General features: G+C 39.0%; 1 protein-coding gene across 1 annotated transcript in view; it reads right to left on the bottom strand.

The window, feature by feature from the left end:
• IL13RA2 (interleukin 13 receptor subunit alpha 2) overlaps window positions 1–18,303 on the bottom strand; it is a 52,810-nt gene extending 34,507 nt beyond the window's left edge. The window contains exons 1-2 of the mRNA XM_060087653.1: window positions 18,226–18,303; window positions 17,737–17,788 (exon numbers count right to left, since the gene is read on the bottom strand). The gene's annotated coding sequence lies outside the window, so the exon portion shown is untranslated. The remainder of the gene's footprint in view (window positions 1–17,736; window positions 17,789–18,225) is intronic.
• Window positions 18,304–18,884: the final 581 nt, after the last annotated feature.

Here is an 18,884-nt window from a genome sequence, read left to right as displayed (position 1 = left end):
CACCACTCCATTCCCTTCTAGCTTCTTCCTTCATCCCACCACCAATCCATGACTCTCCTGAAACATGTCCCACTAAAATAACTAATGGCCTCCATGTTACTGAATCCAATCAACATTTTTTATCCCAATCTTAGTGGCATTCACCTGTTTACCACCATCCTTCTTGAAACACTGTTCCCTTGGCTTTTCTCACACCAGTTTCCCAGTTTTCCTTCTACCTCTCTGGCCACACTTTTCATTTCAATTTTAGGTTCACCCTTTACTTATCCTAATATTAAATGAAGTTCTTTGAAGCCCTCATCTTTTTTGACTCTATGTTCTCCCTACGTAATTTTGTCCACTCCCAGAGCTTCCATTACTATCTATATGCCAATTACTTTCAAACATATATCTCTCACTCAAGCTACTTTTCTGAGCTCCAGACCTGTATATCTAATTGTTCTCTCAAAATTTTCACTTAGAAGTCTCAAACACACCTCAAATGCAAACTATCAAACACCAAAATCATGATCTTCCATCTGAAAATGGGTATTTAGAGAAGGAGATCTGTGATGTGTGTGGGTATGAAATGATGGCTGAAGATAAATGAGAGAAAGGAATCTAGGATGATTCCTATGTTTCTGGTTTAGGACACTGCTTGGGAATTTATGCTACCATTTGGTACTGGAAATAGAGGAAAGGAAAATGATGATAAATTGCATTAATGTTTTGAATATTTATAATCCCTATGTGTATTCATGTTCTTTGAAACAGAGAAAACTGAATTATATCATCCATCTGTGTTTTGAAATCATGTATTGAAGGATCATCTGGCTATTTTAAGAAAATCTGCATACATGGAATTTATCACTGTTCTAGGGAAGATATACTTTCTTCTCCATGCCTTTCTTTGATAAGTACAGGTTTGTTATTTACACAGCTTAAAAATATTATTAGTGACTGATGTGCAAATGAATGAAAGCATATGGCAGGACACCAAGTCTCCTGACTTCCATTCCAGTGCTCTTCCCACACTACCACAACTACCCATACCAGATATTTAATATATTATAATTATTATAATAAGGGCCTATGCATATACATTATTATCTCTGTTTTCTTCAAGAAGAAAGTGAAGCTCTGAGAGATTAGTTATCACATGCAACTTAAAAAGCTAGGACTTGGTGGCATCAGAATTCAGTTCCAGGTCTTCCTGGCTCCTAAATCTGAGCTCTTTCGCCAATTTCACACTGTCTGCTAAGGTATTAAATGATAAAAGATTTAATACATGAACTCTCCTAGGGGCATGTGCATTTGAAAATCCTCACAACCTCCCCACTGGCAAAGAAAAACAAAACAAGCAAAGTAAGCATTTTAGTGGTAAAATCTCAGGGAAAGTGAATGTGACAAGCCAATGAAGATGATACTTGTAGGCAGGCCTGTCAACTGCTTCCCAAATCATATCATGTAGGCACCTGCCTACCTACTCTGTGACTCCACGTTATCCATCTCCCCAGTATAAGTCTTGATCCCACAGAGAATGGAAGACATAATTCCAAATCTTCTCAGTATTGCCCCATGAGACTCTTGGAGCAGCATGGAATAATGGAAAGAGCCCAGACACAGAAGCCACACAGATCTAAAGACACTTCAGCTCTCTGCACTTAATTTTTCTTATCTATAAAATGAAGGCAGGGGCTCCCCTGGTGGCGCAGTGGTTGAGAGTCCGCCTGCCGATGCAGGGGACACGGGTTTGTGCCCCGGTCCGGGAGGATCCCACATGCCGTGGAGCAGCTAGGCCCATGAGCCATGGCCGCTGAGCCTGTGCGTCCGGAGCCTGTGCTCCACAGCGGGAGAGGCCGCAACAGTGAGAGGCCCGCGTACCGCAAAAAAAAAAAAAAAAAAAAAAAAAAGGAAGGCAGTAATACTTGGGGCTTAGGAAATAATTAAATGGGATAGTGCAGTGGTCCCCAACCTTTTTGGCACCAGGGACTGGTTTCCTGGAAGACAATTTTTCCATGGACTGGGGAGCGGGGGTGCGGCAGGAGGGGGGGATGGTTTGGGGATGGTTCAAGTGCTTTACATTTATTGTGCACTTTATTTCTACTATTATTACATTGTAATATATAATGAAATAATTATACAACTCACCATAATGCTGATAGGAGGCGGAGCTCAGGCCATAACGCAAGCTATGGGGAGCAGCTGTAAATACAGATGAAGCTTTGCTCACTCACCCACCGCTCACCTCCTGCTGTGCAGCCCGGTTCCTAACAGGCCACAGACGGGTACTGGTCCATGGCCCAGAGGTTGGGGAGCCCTGGGATAGTTCACATAAAATGTCTGCAGCATAGTGGCCATAATAACTCAATTGTTATTAGCTGCCTTCAGCTTCTCCCATATCCAGGAGTCACCTCCTATTAATTCTTTGAAGACACTCTGAAAAATACATCAAAAGGAACCAGCAACCTACCCCACCCCCACTCCTCCAAGTTGCAGAAAAATACAGGTGATACTTCTCCGATTTTCAAAAAAATACCCTGAAAGCAGCTTTTCATTTACAGGTAAGATCTTAGCATTAAAAAAATAATAATAAGAATCCAATAGTTGTTCTGTCTCTCCTTTGTTTAATCCTATTGTTTAAATAATCATTTTTAACATTTCTACTGCCTTTCACAACATTAGGCAGAGTCAGGACAGCTGGCTCACTCTACAGATGAAGAAATAAAGATGGAGAGGGGGTAGGATGTCCATCCTAAGGTCACAGGACTATATGGGAAAGATCTAGAACTAAAACCCTGATCTCTTAGTCCTTAGTTTATTACTTAATAATAATAAATCTATGCAATTAAGTCTTGAACGCTCTAAAAATTCTATACATTAATAAAATTTTAACCAAAAACAGCTGATAAATGCCCTATATTCATGTTCTGGTTTTATATATCTTTTTACATATTAAAAAAAGAAAGCTAACCTGGAAGCATCCAAAATGAGTGCAATGTATAAAAGTGATGGTCAGATTTAAACCTTAATTATGGATTCTTTCAAAGGAAAATAAGCATCAAATGTATAAAATGTTAGTTCATTTCAGAGCAAAAGCAGTGAAAATTGTAATTTTTATTTTAATAACCTACTATATATGTAACCATAATATTCAAATAAATGAAATCACCATATATACAGGTATGCATGTTCCATAAATTAAATCAAAATATCATATAAAGGTAAATTAAATCATTCATTTTAGAGGAGCTCTATGGTTATTTCTGAGCTTAAGAGAGAAAAGTTATGGCAAAGTGGAAGATTCTCACTTATAGAAAAAAAATCACCTAGAAAACAATCTCAGAAAACCTCTTAACTCTAAAACGCAACTATTCTTACCATTTCTAAAGGACCAGGTTTGCTTATAAGAGGTATGATTTGTATAGAAAGTAAAGGCTAATAAGAAAACAACAATAAAAATTAAAATCACTAGTGTTATTTATACTGATTAACCAGCACCTATTAATTAGCTTCATGCAAAAAATTACATTATTTCCCCAAATTAACATTATGTCAAGTCAAACAATTTTTGCCAGTAAAGAGATTTATGAACCCATTTAAAAAGAGGTGAAGAAAGTGAAACAAATAATTATTCAAAACAATTTACCTCTAATCCCCTCTCTCCCTCCCCCAAATTTAAGTTCCAGACTTACTATAAGTGAATAATGTGTCCAGTTATAATCAAATTCTTCTGCAATATCACTGACATCTGCTCATTGAACAGCTTCTTAGCTTAGTGGATTTTAAATGACCTTAGAACTGAAGTCTTTATGTAGGAGGAGCTCTGCTTTATCCACCAAATGTACTGTCATGAGAAAATGTGCATTCAAAGCAGTTCAGCATTCAAGGTTACATTTGTCAAAAGACTCAGAGGAAATCATGAAGTTCATCTGAGTGATTTTCTTTCCCTTTTAATTAGTTCCTGATACAGCATTTCAGTATGCTAATGTTATTTTACTATGTGACTCACCACACTGGGAGTTAAAAGATAATCCAAAGGTAAGTATGTGATTGATAGGACTATGCCAGGACTATAAACTCACTGTGTTGAGTTTCAAATATCTTTAAGTACGAAGAGATTCATAAGTGGACAAGGAATCCAGAAGCCTGGGTTCAACTCTAGGCTCTCCTTTCCACAATCAACTAGGTGACCTTGGGCGACTTCCTTAACTTCTTTGGGCCTCAGTTTCAAAAAATTTATTGAATGTAACCTCAGAAGTCATCTAGTCTAACTTTCAGTTCCAAGCAAAAATTGCCTCTGTATTTTCCCTAAGAAATGGTCAGTTTCTCATATGTAAAATTAGCATTAGAACTAGATGATGGCTAAGGTTTCCCTGATTTCTAAAATCCTCAGTGTTATAATTAAAATTCATTAAGTGTCATGTATATTTTCTCCCATTGAAAGTTTATCAAATAGTTCTTTACATAACCAAACAAGATTTTATTTCAGCCCAGATAAAATTAAATTAAGAAACTCAGATCAACACCAAATCATCCCTCATCTTTCAAGTCTCCACAGAGTTTTTAATCCACCCCTGATTTTATCTCCATGACCAGGAACCATGCAAAACTATAAGAAGCCAGGATACATTTGATGCTTTTCTAAAGTAGATGAAGTGACATCAGTGATTTATTCTGAAATAGGGATGAATTGAGAATGGATCTCAGTCTATATACCATCTAATATTCCAATGGATAAAAACTATCTTCCTTGCTTTGGAACACAGGTTCAGAGTTGACAGCTTCTCTCAAATACCAAAGATATATTTTACACTAAATATATGAATAAACAAATAAAAAGCAAAGAGTCTGAATAAAGAGGGGATCATGGATTACAGTCTTCACTCCATTACTAACTTTATGTTTTACCTAAGATATTTTTTTCTTTCTGTGTTCTTTTGCATAGTTAATGCTTCCCCCTAAATTGAAGTTGGAAAGTGGAAAGAAACTGAGAATTGTTTAGGGAGTTTGGTATCTGCTTTTCAGATGTCAGCTAGTTTGCCTCTTTCACAGTCATTTTTGTCAGAAATTACTTATCAGGCCTATGCGAGGAATTTTATAATCAGAATTTGCTGACATGATGGTAAGAAAAAGGAGATCTAGATTCAAAATCTTCTTTCCTTTCCCTGTGACTACAATTCCAATTAACTCATTTACTTTCTTCTATTTAAAAAAAGAAAAAAACAAAAAACAACTCTCCAGGAAGTTTTCTTCAAGCTTCCTATTTCCCCCAAATTTTCTGGCCCTTGCAAATATTTTATTATACTATACTTTATAGTAGTATAATGGAGAGGTACAATTCAAAGAAATAGAAGTATCATAATACCTTGGAATAATACAGCACATTTATCTGTAGACATGCAAACCATAAATTAAATACAGTCATCCCGTGGTACCCACAGGAGATTAGTTCCAGGATCCCCACACGGATACCAAAATTCATGGATGCTCAAGTCCCTTATATAAAATGGTGTAGTACAGTTGGCCCTCCTTATCTGTGGATGCAGAACACACAGATATGGAGGGCTGACTGTAAAGTTAATAAAATGCTGTTGGAAACAATAATGCACCATGCCTCAGATGTTAAAGTTGATTAGATTTGAACTTCAACTTTGATTTGAAGCCTCAGTGAAAGCATAGGCTTAGCTTTGCTCCTTGGTGTGAAGAGAAAGACACTAAAAAGACAACTCATTTTAATATACTAAAAGTCCTATTTGATGGCTTTCTAGTGACATCGTTAGAAGTTGCCAGTGATACCTGTATGCTTATACCTTAGCACTCATTACTCTGACACAGATACAAGGCATGTTGCAACTCCTAAGAGAGAATCTGGGAGTAAGCCTGATTGGTGTAGAGAAAGGAGGTGGGATAAGACTAGTTGGAATGGTGCCCCCATAGCTGGAAGCTGGTCTACACCAAAAAAAAGTGTATAAACCCACATTTGATGCAGGCCAGGGTCATGTCCCTTCATTTCACCCAAGGGACATGAAATGAAGAGGTACATCAAAGCCTCAGAGTGGGGAAGTTCCTAAGGACAATTAGGGTCAAGTCATTCTTCTGAGAGAATCAGGAAAGATGATACAAATGATTCTGCAAGCAGTCAACTGTCAGTCCCTGGAAAGGGGCCAGCAGAAATTAGGCAAAAGATTTAGGTCTGGATCCCAATTTCAACAGAGACACGGAAAAAGAATTGAGCTTCCAGACTGGAACCAAAGTCCAATTAAACAGCCAGTAGCAGATGGTGGGGTAAGAGATAAATGCTAAAGCCTGATGCTTACAAAGTTTCCCAGGGGCCCAAATCAATTCCAGAGGCATGGCATACACTAGGTTATTTCCAGACTTCTACCTACTAAAAGAAAATGGTTCTCATTGGGCAAGGGGTATATCAGAACTGAGACTTCTTAGGCTGACACCATGAAGTGAAGCTGATGGGCCTAGGGTAGACAAGTACTATCTCTGAGCTCTTTAGCAGGAACATATATATTACTTTATTTTATCCATTATCCCACTGATAGCTAAGTAGATAATATTTCAGTTTTATAAATGGATATCACTCAAGTTTCAGTAGGTTAAATAACTTCCAGAAGTCAAAAATTCAAGAGAAATAAAACCTAGGTAGACCTGACACATAGTCCAGTGTTCTTCCTACAGAGCTACTGCTGGGATTCTTCCTGATACCTCAGCAGCTAAAATAGCTTACTGGCAGGGATCACGATATCTCTTTCATTGTGTAAAGCTCTGTAACTCCCATTCTGTTGACCATCAAAACAGGAAATGGGTATTCCTGAACTGCTGTTCAAGTGAGGCAATCAGCAAAGGCATTATTTAATACCCCAAAGTGTTATTTCCTTTGTAATGCTAAAAGACATCAAACTAGCATGAACAAGAAAAATAAAGATTTAAAAAATAAATAAAATAACCATTCTAGTTTATATATGCACACACACACACACACACACACAGAGACACCCCATTCTTAAAAAAATTCTCTGAATTTGAGAACAGTTTTTAAACTTTCGGGCAAATGTTAAACTTCTTAGGCTCTGTGGGGATTTTTCAAAAATCATAACACCCCGGAAAACTGACTTGAAAAGTTATTTGGTATAGTTGACATGTATACAGAAAAGCAGTGTCCTATAAAGAACATGCTCTGTAAGACAAAGGGCATCTAGACTGCCTGTGTTCCCCCAAATCCAGTTTTTAATACTCTGAAACCAGCTAATTTATGAACTCTGAGCTCCCCTACAGACTACCACAGATTCAACAGCAGGATACCAGAGCTGAGATTCTCAGGAAATCCAAATGAGCTGGGAAATACAGTTAGCAACATCATGATCTAGTCCCCAGATTAACACCAAACACACTTAAACACAGACACACGGACTGCCAAAAGTCAGCAGTGCCAGTCTCTGCTTTCTATCCTCTCACGTTCATTTAACGGTTCACAGAGCAATGATGTGTCAAACACCTTGCTAGATGCTGGGGGTACAAATGTGAGCTAGATACTACCTCATGTAGCTCACATTCTAGTTAGAGGGATAGAAACTAGAAACTATTGATAATTATAGTACTGTGTGATAAGAACATTATACTATGATAGAATCATTGGTAGCTAAGGAAGCTCAGAGGAAAGAACAACTCATTCTATGTGCATTGTGGTAAAAAAGGTGAGTATCTTTAGGAAGAGATGGCTTGGGTGGGGGGAACTGCTGCTCCTGATATATTTGGTCCTTTGTCCCCAGTTCCTGGCACAAAGTTCCTAAAACCCTTGGAATTTCCTGAGTTAATGGAGTGTCTTTTGTTATTCGTAATGAGCTCCTTTCAGCCAAACTTGAGTTTATGCTAATGAGGTGATGATTGGTGAGCCTCCACTTCGCTCAGGATGAGGGCTGGTTGCCAGAGAAACCAACCTTGAGATTAGAGGTTGGAGCTATCATGCCCACCCCCTGAGCTCCTGGAAGGTGAGAGGGGCTGAAAGTTGAGTTCAATCACTAAAGATTTAATCAATTATGCCTTACTAATGAGACTTCTATAAAAACCCCTAAACAACTGGGTGTGGAGAGCTTCCAGGTTGGTGAGCACATTAAGGTACTAGGAAGTTGACATGCCTGGAGAGAGAATAAAAGCTCCATGAGCTGTGGTACCCTCATCCCCACCAATACCTTGCCCTATACATTTCTCCCATTTGGCTGCTCTTATAATAAACCATTAATAGCAAATAAAGTGTTTTCCCGAGTTCCTTGAGTCATTCTAGTGAACTATCAAACCTGAAATGAGTCATTATGACTTCCTGAATTTATAACTAGTTGGTCAGAAGTACTGGGGCTTTTGACTGGCATCTGAAGGGGGGACAGTCTTTTTTTTTTTTTTTTTTTTCGGTATGCGGGCCTCTCACTGTTGTGGCCTCCCCCGTCGCGGAGCACAGGCTCCGGACGCGCAGGCTCAGCGGCCATGGCTCACGGGCCCAGCCGCTCCGCGGCATATGGGATCCTCCCAGACCGGGGCACGAACCCGTATCCCCTGCATCGGCAGGCGGACTCTCAACCACTTGCGCCACCAGGGAGGCCCAAGGTGGGGGGGACAGTCTTGATGGACTGACCTCTTAACCTGTGGGGTCTTTGCTAACTACAGATAGTGTCAGAATTGAATTGAATGGTAGGATACCCAGTTGGTGTTAGAAAATCTGAGACTGAATAATTGGTTGATGTCAGAAAACACCACAGACAAGTCAACCGTCTTTTTTTTTTTCTTTTTTTAATTTAATTTTTATTTTATATTGAAGTATAGTTTTTTTTTATTAGTTTCTGCTTTATAACAAAGTGAATCAGTCATACATATACATCTGTTCCCACATCCCTTCCCTCATGCATCTCCCTCCCTCCCACCCTCCCCATCCCACCCCTCCAGGCGGTCACCGAGCTGATCTCCCTGTGCTCTGCGGCTGCTTCCCTCTATCTATCTACCTTACGTTTGGTAGTCAACCGTCTTTTTAACCATTTATGACTCATACAACCCCCCTATTTGGAAAGGCCTAGGTCTTTCAGGAAGCTTATCAAGATAAAGTTGTCTGATAAACTGTGGCAAAGACTCTAATTGTTTCCCAGTATCCATTCTCCTATTCTTCCTGTTAGTAACAGAACCTTATGAACTTTAGCTGTGTACATGCCCTCCCAGCCAGAGACTATATTTTCCAGACTCCTTTGCAGAAGATGTGACAGAAATTTAGACAATGATATGCAAGCAGCAGCAATGTGTGCAACCTTTGGATCATGTTTTGACAAAAAAAACTCTTGTCCTCTTCCTTCTCTCTCCTCACTCAACCAGTAGTCTATAGCACAGACATGATAATGGGAGCCAATTTGACCACATAGAGAAAGTCACCATACTAAGAGATAGCAAAGCAACAGGCAGAAGGACCCTGGGCCTTGGATGACCTCCTGCAGCAGTGCTGCCTGCCCACTTTTGGTCTGTTGCTTGAGCCATAATATTTTGATGTGTCTTGATTATAGCAATTTTTTCTGTACTCTAAATAACATAGAAATAAATCTTCATAAAAGTGCAATTGAGCTCATAGCAGCACTATTTACAATAGCCAAGACATGGAAGCAAGCCAAGTGCCCATCAACAAATGCTTAGCTTAAGAAGACGTGGTATATATAGAATATTACTCAGCCATAAAAAAGAATGAAGTATTGCCATTTGCAGAAACATGGATGAACCTAGAGAATATTATGCTTAGTGAAATAAGTCAGACAGAGAAAAGACAAATATTATATGAAATCACTATACATGGAATCTAGAAAATAATACAAATGAATCCATGTACAAAACAGAAACAGGCTCACAGACGTAGAAAATAAATTTATGGTTACCAAAAGGGAGAGGGAGGAGGGGCCTCCCTGGTGGCGCAGTGGTTGAGAGTCCGCCTGCCGATGCAGGGGATACGGGTTCGTGCCCCGGTCTGGGAGGATCCCATATGCCGCGGAGCGGCTGGGCCCGTGAGCCATGGCCGCTGAGCCTGCGCATCCGGAGCCTGTGCTCCGCAACGGGAGAGGCCACAACAGTGAGAGGCCCGCATACCGCAAAAAGAAAAAAAAAAAAAAGGGAGAGGGGGAGAGGGAGGGAGGGGGAGAGGGAGGGAGGGGGAGAGGGAGGGAGGGGGAGAGGGAGGGAGGGAGGGAGGGGGGGAGGGAGGGAGGGAGGGGGAGAGGGAGGGAGGGAGGGGGAGAGGGAGGGAGGGAGGGGGAGAGGGAGGGAGGGAGGGGGAGAGGGAGGGAGGGAGGGGGAGAGGGAGGGAGGGAGGGGGAGAGGGAGGGAGGGAGGGGGAGAGGGAGGGAGGGAGGGAGGGAGGGGGAGAGGGAGGGAGGGAGGGGGAGAGGGAGGGAGGGAGGGAGGGGGAGAGGGAGGGGGAGGGAGGGAGGGAGGGGGAGAGGGAGGGAGGGAGGGGGAGAGGGAGGGAGGGAGGGAGGGGGAGAGGGAGGGAGGGAGGGGGAGAGGGAGGGAGGGAGGGAGGGGGAGAGGGAGGGGGAGGGGGAGAGGGAGGGAGAGGGGGAGAGGGAGGGAGGGAGGGGGAGAGGGAGGGAGGGAGGGAGGGGGAGAGGGAGGGAGGGAGGGGGAGAGGGAGGGAGGGAGGGGGAGAGGGAGGGAGGGAGGGAGAAATTCGGGGTATGGGATTAACAGATACAAACTACTATACATAAAATAGATAAGCAACAAGGATTTACTGTATAGCACAGGGAATATAGCCATTATCTTGTAATAACCTATAATGAGATATAATTTGCAAAAAAATATTAAAAAAGAATCACTATGTGGTACATCTGAAACTAACACAATACTGTAAATCAACTATACTTCAATTTTTTTAAAGATGCAATTGATATTACTTAATGTGTTATTCTTCCCAAAGGCATTTGCACATGGAATCCAAAAATCAAAGAATGTATAAACTCCAAAGAAAAATATGCTAATGGTAATTCAGATGTAGCGATAGGCCAGAGGTTTCTGGCTTTGGTTATATTTTGTTTTTAGCTCCCTTTAAATCTCAGCATGCCAACAACTGCCTACTCTGTCACTCCTTTAAGTTCAGCCCTGACTCTAAGCTTTCACATGTCAGTTTTTCCCCTTAGTATGTGATTTCCTTAAGAGCAGGAAGTGTGCCTTACTTGCCTCTATAAATCCAGTTCCTAGAGTACAGCAGATGTTCAATAAACATGTATTGAATGCTTCTAGTGAAGGTAACCAAAACAGCCATATTTTCTCCCTTTTTAACAAAATTTCTCCACACATAGCTTTATTCTAATAATGCAAACAACTAAGTGACAAAAATAATAATGACAGAATAGGCTCATGATGTTGGTTTAAACTGCTTGTCAGGCAGTGTGTTTAATGATTACCCATGTTCCTTATTCCTCACAATAACTCCATGATGTAGATACTACTATTGACATTCCCATTTTATAGAAAAGATAACTGAGACTCAGAGAAGTTTAAAAGCTTTCCCAAGGTCTCACATTTAGGAAATGGTTGAAATAGGGATTTAAACCCAGGATTTCTCAGCTGCAATGTAGTCTGCCATATTATCTTCCAGAAATGACCTGGCAATGTGTAGGGTGGTGAGGGGAAAAATTAGCCTGGGTTTAAGAATGAGGTACAGATAATTAAGCCAATCTAAAGTTCATGTTGTGAGTTGCCAAATCAATATAAATTATATGATGCTTGTAAGAAACTTTTGTTAGTTTTCTGATCAAGGAATACTTTCACCTTGAAAATCTGTACATGGGGATATTTTTAATCTGGTCGTGAACCTTGGCGCAGTTCCCTAAAAACTGAAGAAAACTGCCCTGGAATGATCATAAGAGGAACTGCTATTTTATATAAATGTTTCAGATGACACTGGAAGAAAACAGCATAGACATGAAATAGACTTCACAAGATCAGTTTGAACATAATATATTATCTGCTATCAAGCATTTTATTCATCAGTTATATTTCTAAGTTTGCTATTGTTTAAGAATATTCAGATATATAAAAGTAGAAATAGTATAATGAAACTGCATGTACCCATTATCTAGATTCAACAATTATCAAGATAAAATTTTTATTAATCATATCATGAAAACTGATATTCCTACTTTCAAAGGTAAGAAAGCATCATGTTCACAGATACTGCTTAAATGCTGAAACAAATCTAAAAATCCTAGTCTAACACCCTCTTTTTACAGCCAAGTAAACCAAAGCCTTGAATGCAGCGATGACCTAATCAAGGTCATTTAGTTAGTAACAGCCTATATAAGAATCAGTTTCCACTATATCACACTGCTATTTAGTATTCAATACTCCTTAGTTTATTTGAATCCTTTGAAAATAATTGATGAAACGTGGTAAAAGCCTTTTTTTCCATAAATTCATTAAAACAGACTAGGCTATTCTCCAGATGAGTCTGTTCTGCCGAATTTTTTTTCTGAGAATACAAGTTACAACTGTCCCACTTATCCCCTTTAACATCTAAATGTATTATAAAATAAACAGTTTTCCATCAAAAGAGTTCAGAGAAACAATCATATAGAATTTTACCATAACATCATGATCTTTCCCTATTTGTCTTGATAATGCTGAGACAGGAACAAACATATAATGAACTTGTTAATGAACTACTAACAGGAAACCAGAGTATACACATGTGTGTCCTTGTATTGAGCCTTAATAAAATTAGGAAGTTAAGTCCCAGCTGGAGGCCGGACAACCAGCAGAAAATTCCTAATCAGCCAGGGCCCAGCGTAATTTTAGGAAAAATAAAGATCAACAATACACATTAATTTTCTCAAGTTGTCATTCTAATAGTGGCATACGGGTTTTAAAATGCTTAAACAGTTCCTAAACGGGGTTTCAAAACCATCTCATCTATTAATCTTTGCATTTAATTTAGAAGAAAACCACAGATTTTATGGATCATATTTATTGCATATTAACATTTGACTTCAAAGTGGCTGTATCACCCGAAAAGAGAACAGCTGGATACTTTACACTAATATTTGTGAATTATATTTTAGATTGGCAGCATATCTTTAAAGAAATGTTTTATTTCTTTCCTCAGACTATGACCTACTTTCTCCCTAGGTTACCGTCATTCATTCATTCAGTCAGTCATTTATTTGACAAACATTGATTTCTGTGCTAGGTAAGCGGGATACAGCAATGAATTAACAAATTCCTGCCCTCACTGAACTTACATTCCAGTGGTGGGGATAGATCATAAACAAACAAGAAAGCAAAAAAAATATGTTAGGTAATGATAAATGCCATAAAAAAAAGAGGCAGGGTAAGAGGTTAAATAGTAATGGGTGGAGTGAGGAAACAATGCTATTTTCGAGAGGATGATCTGCAAGGCCTCTCTGAGGAAGGATCTGAATAAAAGGATGGAGGGAGTCATGAAGATAACTGAGTAGAGAGTGTTTCAGGCAAATGGAATAGCAAGTGCAATGGCCCTGACGAGGGACTGTGTAGGTTGTGACAAGGAAGCCTGTGTTGCCGGAGCAGAGTAAGCAAGGAAGAAAGTAAGAAGAGGAAAGGTCAGAGAGGTAGACAGAGGGGGCAGTTTGTGTGGTGCCTTCCAGGCCATTTTAGACTTTGGCTTTTGTTCTGAGTGAGATGGGGAGCCATTGGAAGGTTTTGATTAGGGAGTATATGAAATTAGTTATAGCTTATAGATAACTCCAGCTGCTGAGTAGACAATAAACTGGAAAAGGAAACAGTTTTCTATCCGAGAAACTTTTGTAATTTTCTAGCCAAGAGATGATGGCAGCTTGCATTATGATGGTGGGGAGCGCCATATTCTGAATATATTTTGAAGGTAGGGCTGATGTGATTTTCTAAAGGATTAGATGTAGGGTATGTGAGAGAGAGGGTAATCTAAAATGACACCAAGGATTCTAATCTAAGCAACTAGGTAAATGGTGATGCCATTTATTGAAAGGAGGCACAGTGGGGGAGGAGCAGGCTTGGTGTGGGAATAAAGAATTCAATTTTGGACATGATAAGTTTGAGATGCTCATTAAACTTCCAAGTGAAGATACAGAGTAGACAGTTGGATACACAAATCTGGAGCATAGCAGAGAGTTCAGTACTAGAGATAACATTTGAGAGTTAATGATATATACATGGTCCTTAAAGCTCTGAGACTGAGAATGAGATTGTCCGGTGACCATTTGGATTGTGTAGCAGGTTGAGGCATGGGTCATTCTAAAACTAGAAAATTAGGAACTCTAGAGAATTACCACACCGCTAAAAAAAGATGAACATTTGCTGATTGGAACAATTATCAAACATCACTAGATAAACTAAATGGTGTTCATTGGTTTTAATCTTTCTGTCCTTTATTCTCAAGTACAAAAGTATATTATCTCACATGGTAACAGGTTAGAACTAATTCAGACATCTTTCTTTTAACTTCTTCTATTTTAAATAGTCAAAGTTTCAGCAATATTAACACCACAGTGCTAATCACTAAGTTTCTAAAAGCCACACAGTCTTTTATTCACTTTATAAGACTCGTTCTTACAAAGCTCTTTTCTAGAACTTTTCCTTGCCTGGCTGGTGGCATTACTGCATTAAAATATGAAACTTCCTTACTTTTAAACCCCTCATTTCCTTTCTTTTCTATTCAAGTTTGAAGACCCATTAAACATTTTTGTGCTCATGTGACAACTAAGGGGCAATAAATGAAAATTTCCCTGAAGAGAAAGTTGTTCAAAGACTCATAATTTCAGGACCCAAAAGACATCTTTAAAAAAAATCCTCCAGGGCTTGCCTGGTGGCGCAGTGGTTGAGAGTCCGCCTGCCAATTCAGGGGACACGGGTTCGTGCCCTGGTCCGGGAAGATCCCACATGCTGCGGAGTGGCTGGGCCCGTGAGCCATGGCTGCTGAGCCTGCGCATCCGGAGCCTGTGCTCCACAGCGGGAGAGGCCACAGCAGTGAGAGGCCGGTGTACCGCAAAAAAAAAAAAAAAACCAACCCCCCCCAAAAAAACCAAAAAGAAAAATCCTCCAAACTCATCAAATTGTACACATTAAATATGTACAGTTCTTTGCATATCAATTATACCTCACTAAGCTGTGAAAAATAATTTTTAAAAAAAATCTTCCTTCATTCTGTGTCACCAAATTGTTGCACTGATTTTCTGTTACTACTAGTTTCAACTGACCTTTCTGGTATATTCCCCATTAATCCCTGTGTGCTGTGTTTAAATGTTGAGAGCAAAGTTACATACCATTTTCCTTGGTTCTGAGCTGTTCTCTAGCATATATATGTGACACACATTTAGAAGAAGACACAGAATAGCTAAGAGAAATGCAGATATACATACTAAATTAATCATAAAAGTTTCAGATCTTAGTATAGTGTCTAAGAACATTAAATCTGGAGTCATATTGCCTGGGTTTGAATCTCAGCACCATTATTTACTAGTTGCGTGACCCTAGAGAATGTACTAAACATCTCCATGCCTCACTTTCCTCATCTTTAAAAGGGCTTACTTCACAGGATTGCAGTGAGAATTAAATGAATGTGTGTAAAGCATCTGCTATGTGCCTGGCGCACAGTAAGCCTATGTGTGAATTAGGTGATAGAAGATTTTAATCAGAAGATTGGGCAGGGGTTGAATAAAATAAAGCTCCATCTGTCCATTTACTTGTCAAGATTTACCCCTTGCCACCTACTGGGGTTACAAGTCCCAATTTGGCATAACGCCTCTGTGATAAACTCTCAAAGCAGGAATTATTTTCTCTAAAGCATGCATTGATATTCACATAAAGTACTCAAGAGGTCTGTATGGGAAAGAAGCAGGTAGGTGTTAATCTTTCACATTTGCACAGTATGACTAATTCTTATCTTGAGTATTTTGCAAAGTACAAAGACTAGGACTGCTACATTTTAGTGATCTGTAAGGAATGAAGGTATGAACACATGGATGCATGTATGAATGAAACAAAAAATCCTAGAAGAGGGAGGATAAACATAATGAGAAAATATCAAAAGGGAAGGAGATGGGAAAGCAAGAATTGCTAAGCCATCAAAGACCTCATTCCCACACTTGGCAACTATGCCTAAGCCTCTTGCATTTTTTTTAAGTAAGAGGAACAATTTTCTGTAAATGCTTAACAGAAATCCTTAAAGTTCCATTATTGATACAAAAGAGGCCCCTCCTTTGGAGAAAATGCAGCAGAGTGTCTCAGGATATAACATCCACAGATAATTATAAGTTCTCAAACATTAAATAACAATGACCAGATTCCTTCCCTAGTTTATCAGTTCCATATGCCAGAGTGGGCTGCAGAATCTCAGAGGCCCAGAAGATAGAATAAAGGATTGTAAGGAAGCCAGTGTAGAAAAGCAGTTATCATTTCCACTTCTTCCTAAAGCTTGGAAAACCTAAATTAGGGGAAAGGCATAAAAATATATTTTCTTCCCTCAAGAAGCTCACAGTCTAGTCCAGGGAGGTAGACAGGTGTAAAGACAAATATGATGCAGTCTACTAAATACTATGATAGAGAGAAGCATTTTTTCCTTGTGGGCTTATGGAAATCCAGGCTATGGGTTTCAGCGAGGGGATGATGTCTAAGTGGAGTTTTAAATGATAAATAGGAGGTCTCACTATCTTCTATTTGGAGTATTGAAAGTATTCCCTATCTTCCCTCTGGCCCACCCTCTCTGGCCCCACAAGAAAAATATGAAGGAGGACTTGAGTTGTCCAGCGGGGGAGAACTTGAGATGGGTCCAGCAACAGAGTTTTTATTTAGGACAAGGTAGCCTGACTGTGTGTAAATTTGGACTATCTTCTTTTTCCTTCATTTAATGTATCAGTGACATTAGCCTTCCACATTACCATGAGTCTTTTAGAATGCCACACTGTTTGACAATTGTCATTTGCTATGTCATCCAAATACTTAATGACACAGACAGACTCTAATTCCAAGCTACATAGATGCTGCTTACTATGGACTCCTTAGAAAATAATTAAACAGCTGTGAACATTCTTTTTCATAAGGTTTGGTGGGATTTGTTGTGGCCAGTATATGCCACATTTAATTTCTTAACTATCATCTATGATATTTAATATGAGTCAAATTCCCATGATATCAACTGATATCAACCTTTTAAAAAAAATTTCCAAGCATGGTAAATTAGTATCTCTCCCTTCTCCTCCTCACCCCTTATTCTAGAAGAGTCCCAAAAGAAAAAGATCATCTCTAAAGTCATAAGAAATATCTTCTGTATGAATCTCCCTCTGCCATGGTACCCTTCTTGTGTCCCTCGATCTTAAAGAACATGCTCTTCTGAGTCATCTCTCTCTCATATGCCTGTCACACTTCTATGGACCAACAGATTCTTATCCCTCACAGACATACACATACCCATGGCACCTCACCAGACAAATAACCATCAAAATAGAGACAGATTTAGTGATGTGTATTAAGAGCACTAGACTGAATTAGGGGACATGAGTTTTGGCCATAATTCTACCACTGTTACATTGGATGCAAATTTCATTTTCTCAGGACCTCAATTTCTTCAACAGTAAAATAAGCTTGATGACCTACAAAGTCATATCCAGCTCTAATTAGTCTCCAAAAATGCTTTAAAATAAAATTTGCTTTATTACAAATACATTTATTTTACACAATTTTATTATAAATTTTAAGAAAATTAAAACTTACCTTTCCAAATGTGTGAGACCCAGCCACTTCTTGTGAACTGTCTCTACAAGGCCTGTGTAAGAAGATAATATGGGTTAAAAGCAAACGAACTTATATGAAAAAACATATTAAATGTGGTAACCTTGATGATATCTGTGGAAAGGAAATTATTCAAATAAATACTGTTTGCTTTTACAAAATGCTTAAGGTAACAGAACTTGTGTGGACTGGCACAGTTCACATTATTTTCCCTCCTTCCAAGAAGAATGGGTAATATTTATACTAATCATCACCAGTGAAATAATTATTACTGATATGGTAAAGAAACATACTGAGATATTACTCAGACTATCATTATGTTTTGAAATGAGAGGAAACTACTAAAGATTATAATTTGTTTACAGAAGATTTTTTTTTTAAATATCACTTAACCAATAGTTTAAATGCAAATCATGCCAGCCCACTCCAACATTATATAAAGACAACATGATTCCAAAAGAGCTGGTGTACCAAATGTAGTACTACAGAAGAATCCTTAGGGTCGCTAGGTCTTGCTGCTACATTCAAACCATCATAGACAAATGAGACTTTCTCCTATTTATAAACCTCTTTAGAGAGAAGATTCCATTACTTTCCTCAGGACCCATTTCCTGTGTTTCACAATCAAGATTCCTCCTTAAGGGTCTAACAAAAATCTCCCATGCCCTTTCTTAAGTTTATTTAATCATCTAAGAATAAAGAGACTATTGACTATCCTCTGCATCTGAGTCATTGATATTTTAAGAAAATTATTAAATTATCCCTCAGGCTTCTCTTCTTTGGGTTGATGAATACTGTTCTTTCAACATTCTCCTCAGAGCACATCTCTTATGTTCTGTGACCTATTTTCTGTTTCTCTAGGTAAATGCCTTGCTTCAGAATTCCGGTAAGGCCTGACTAGATTTGAGCTTCTCATTTTATGTTTTACACTCTAAAACTCTTTAGAATGTATTTAGAATTTACATGGGGTCTATAGTATCTGCTCCTTACCTAAGATTTTATCTGCCAGAATAATATTAAGCAATCACCCAGACTATCCAAAATATAGCCGTATAACCACAGTGCAAAAAAATATAAATTAAAAAAATGTAAAAGTCCTAATTCAAGCTCACAAAATAAGAGAAGTGCAG

This window comes from Mesoplodon densirostris, chromosome X (assembly GCF_025265405.1).
Source record: "Mesoplodon densirostris isolate mMesDen1 chromosome X, mMesDen1 primary haplotype, whole genome shotgun sequence".
In the NCBI taxonomy this organism is placed as follows: Eukaryota; Metazoa; Chordata; class Mammalia; order Artiodactyla; family Ziphiidae; genus Mesoplodon; species Mesoplodon densirostris.
This window is presented reverse-complemented; position numbering and strand designations above follow the sequence as displayed.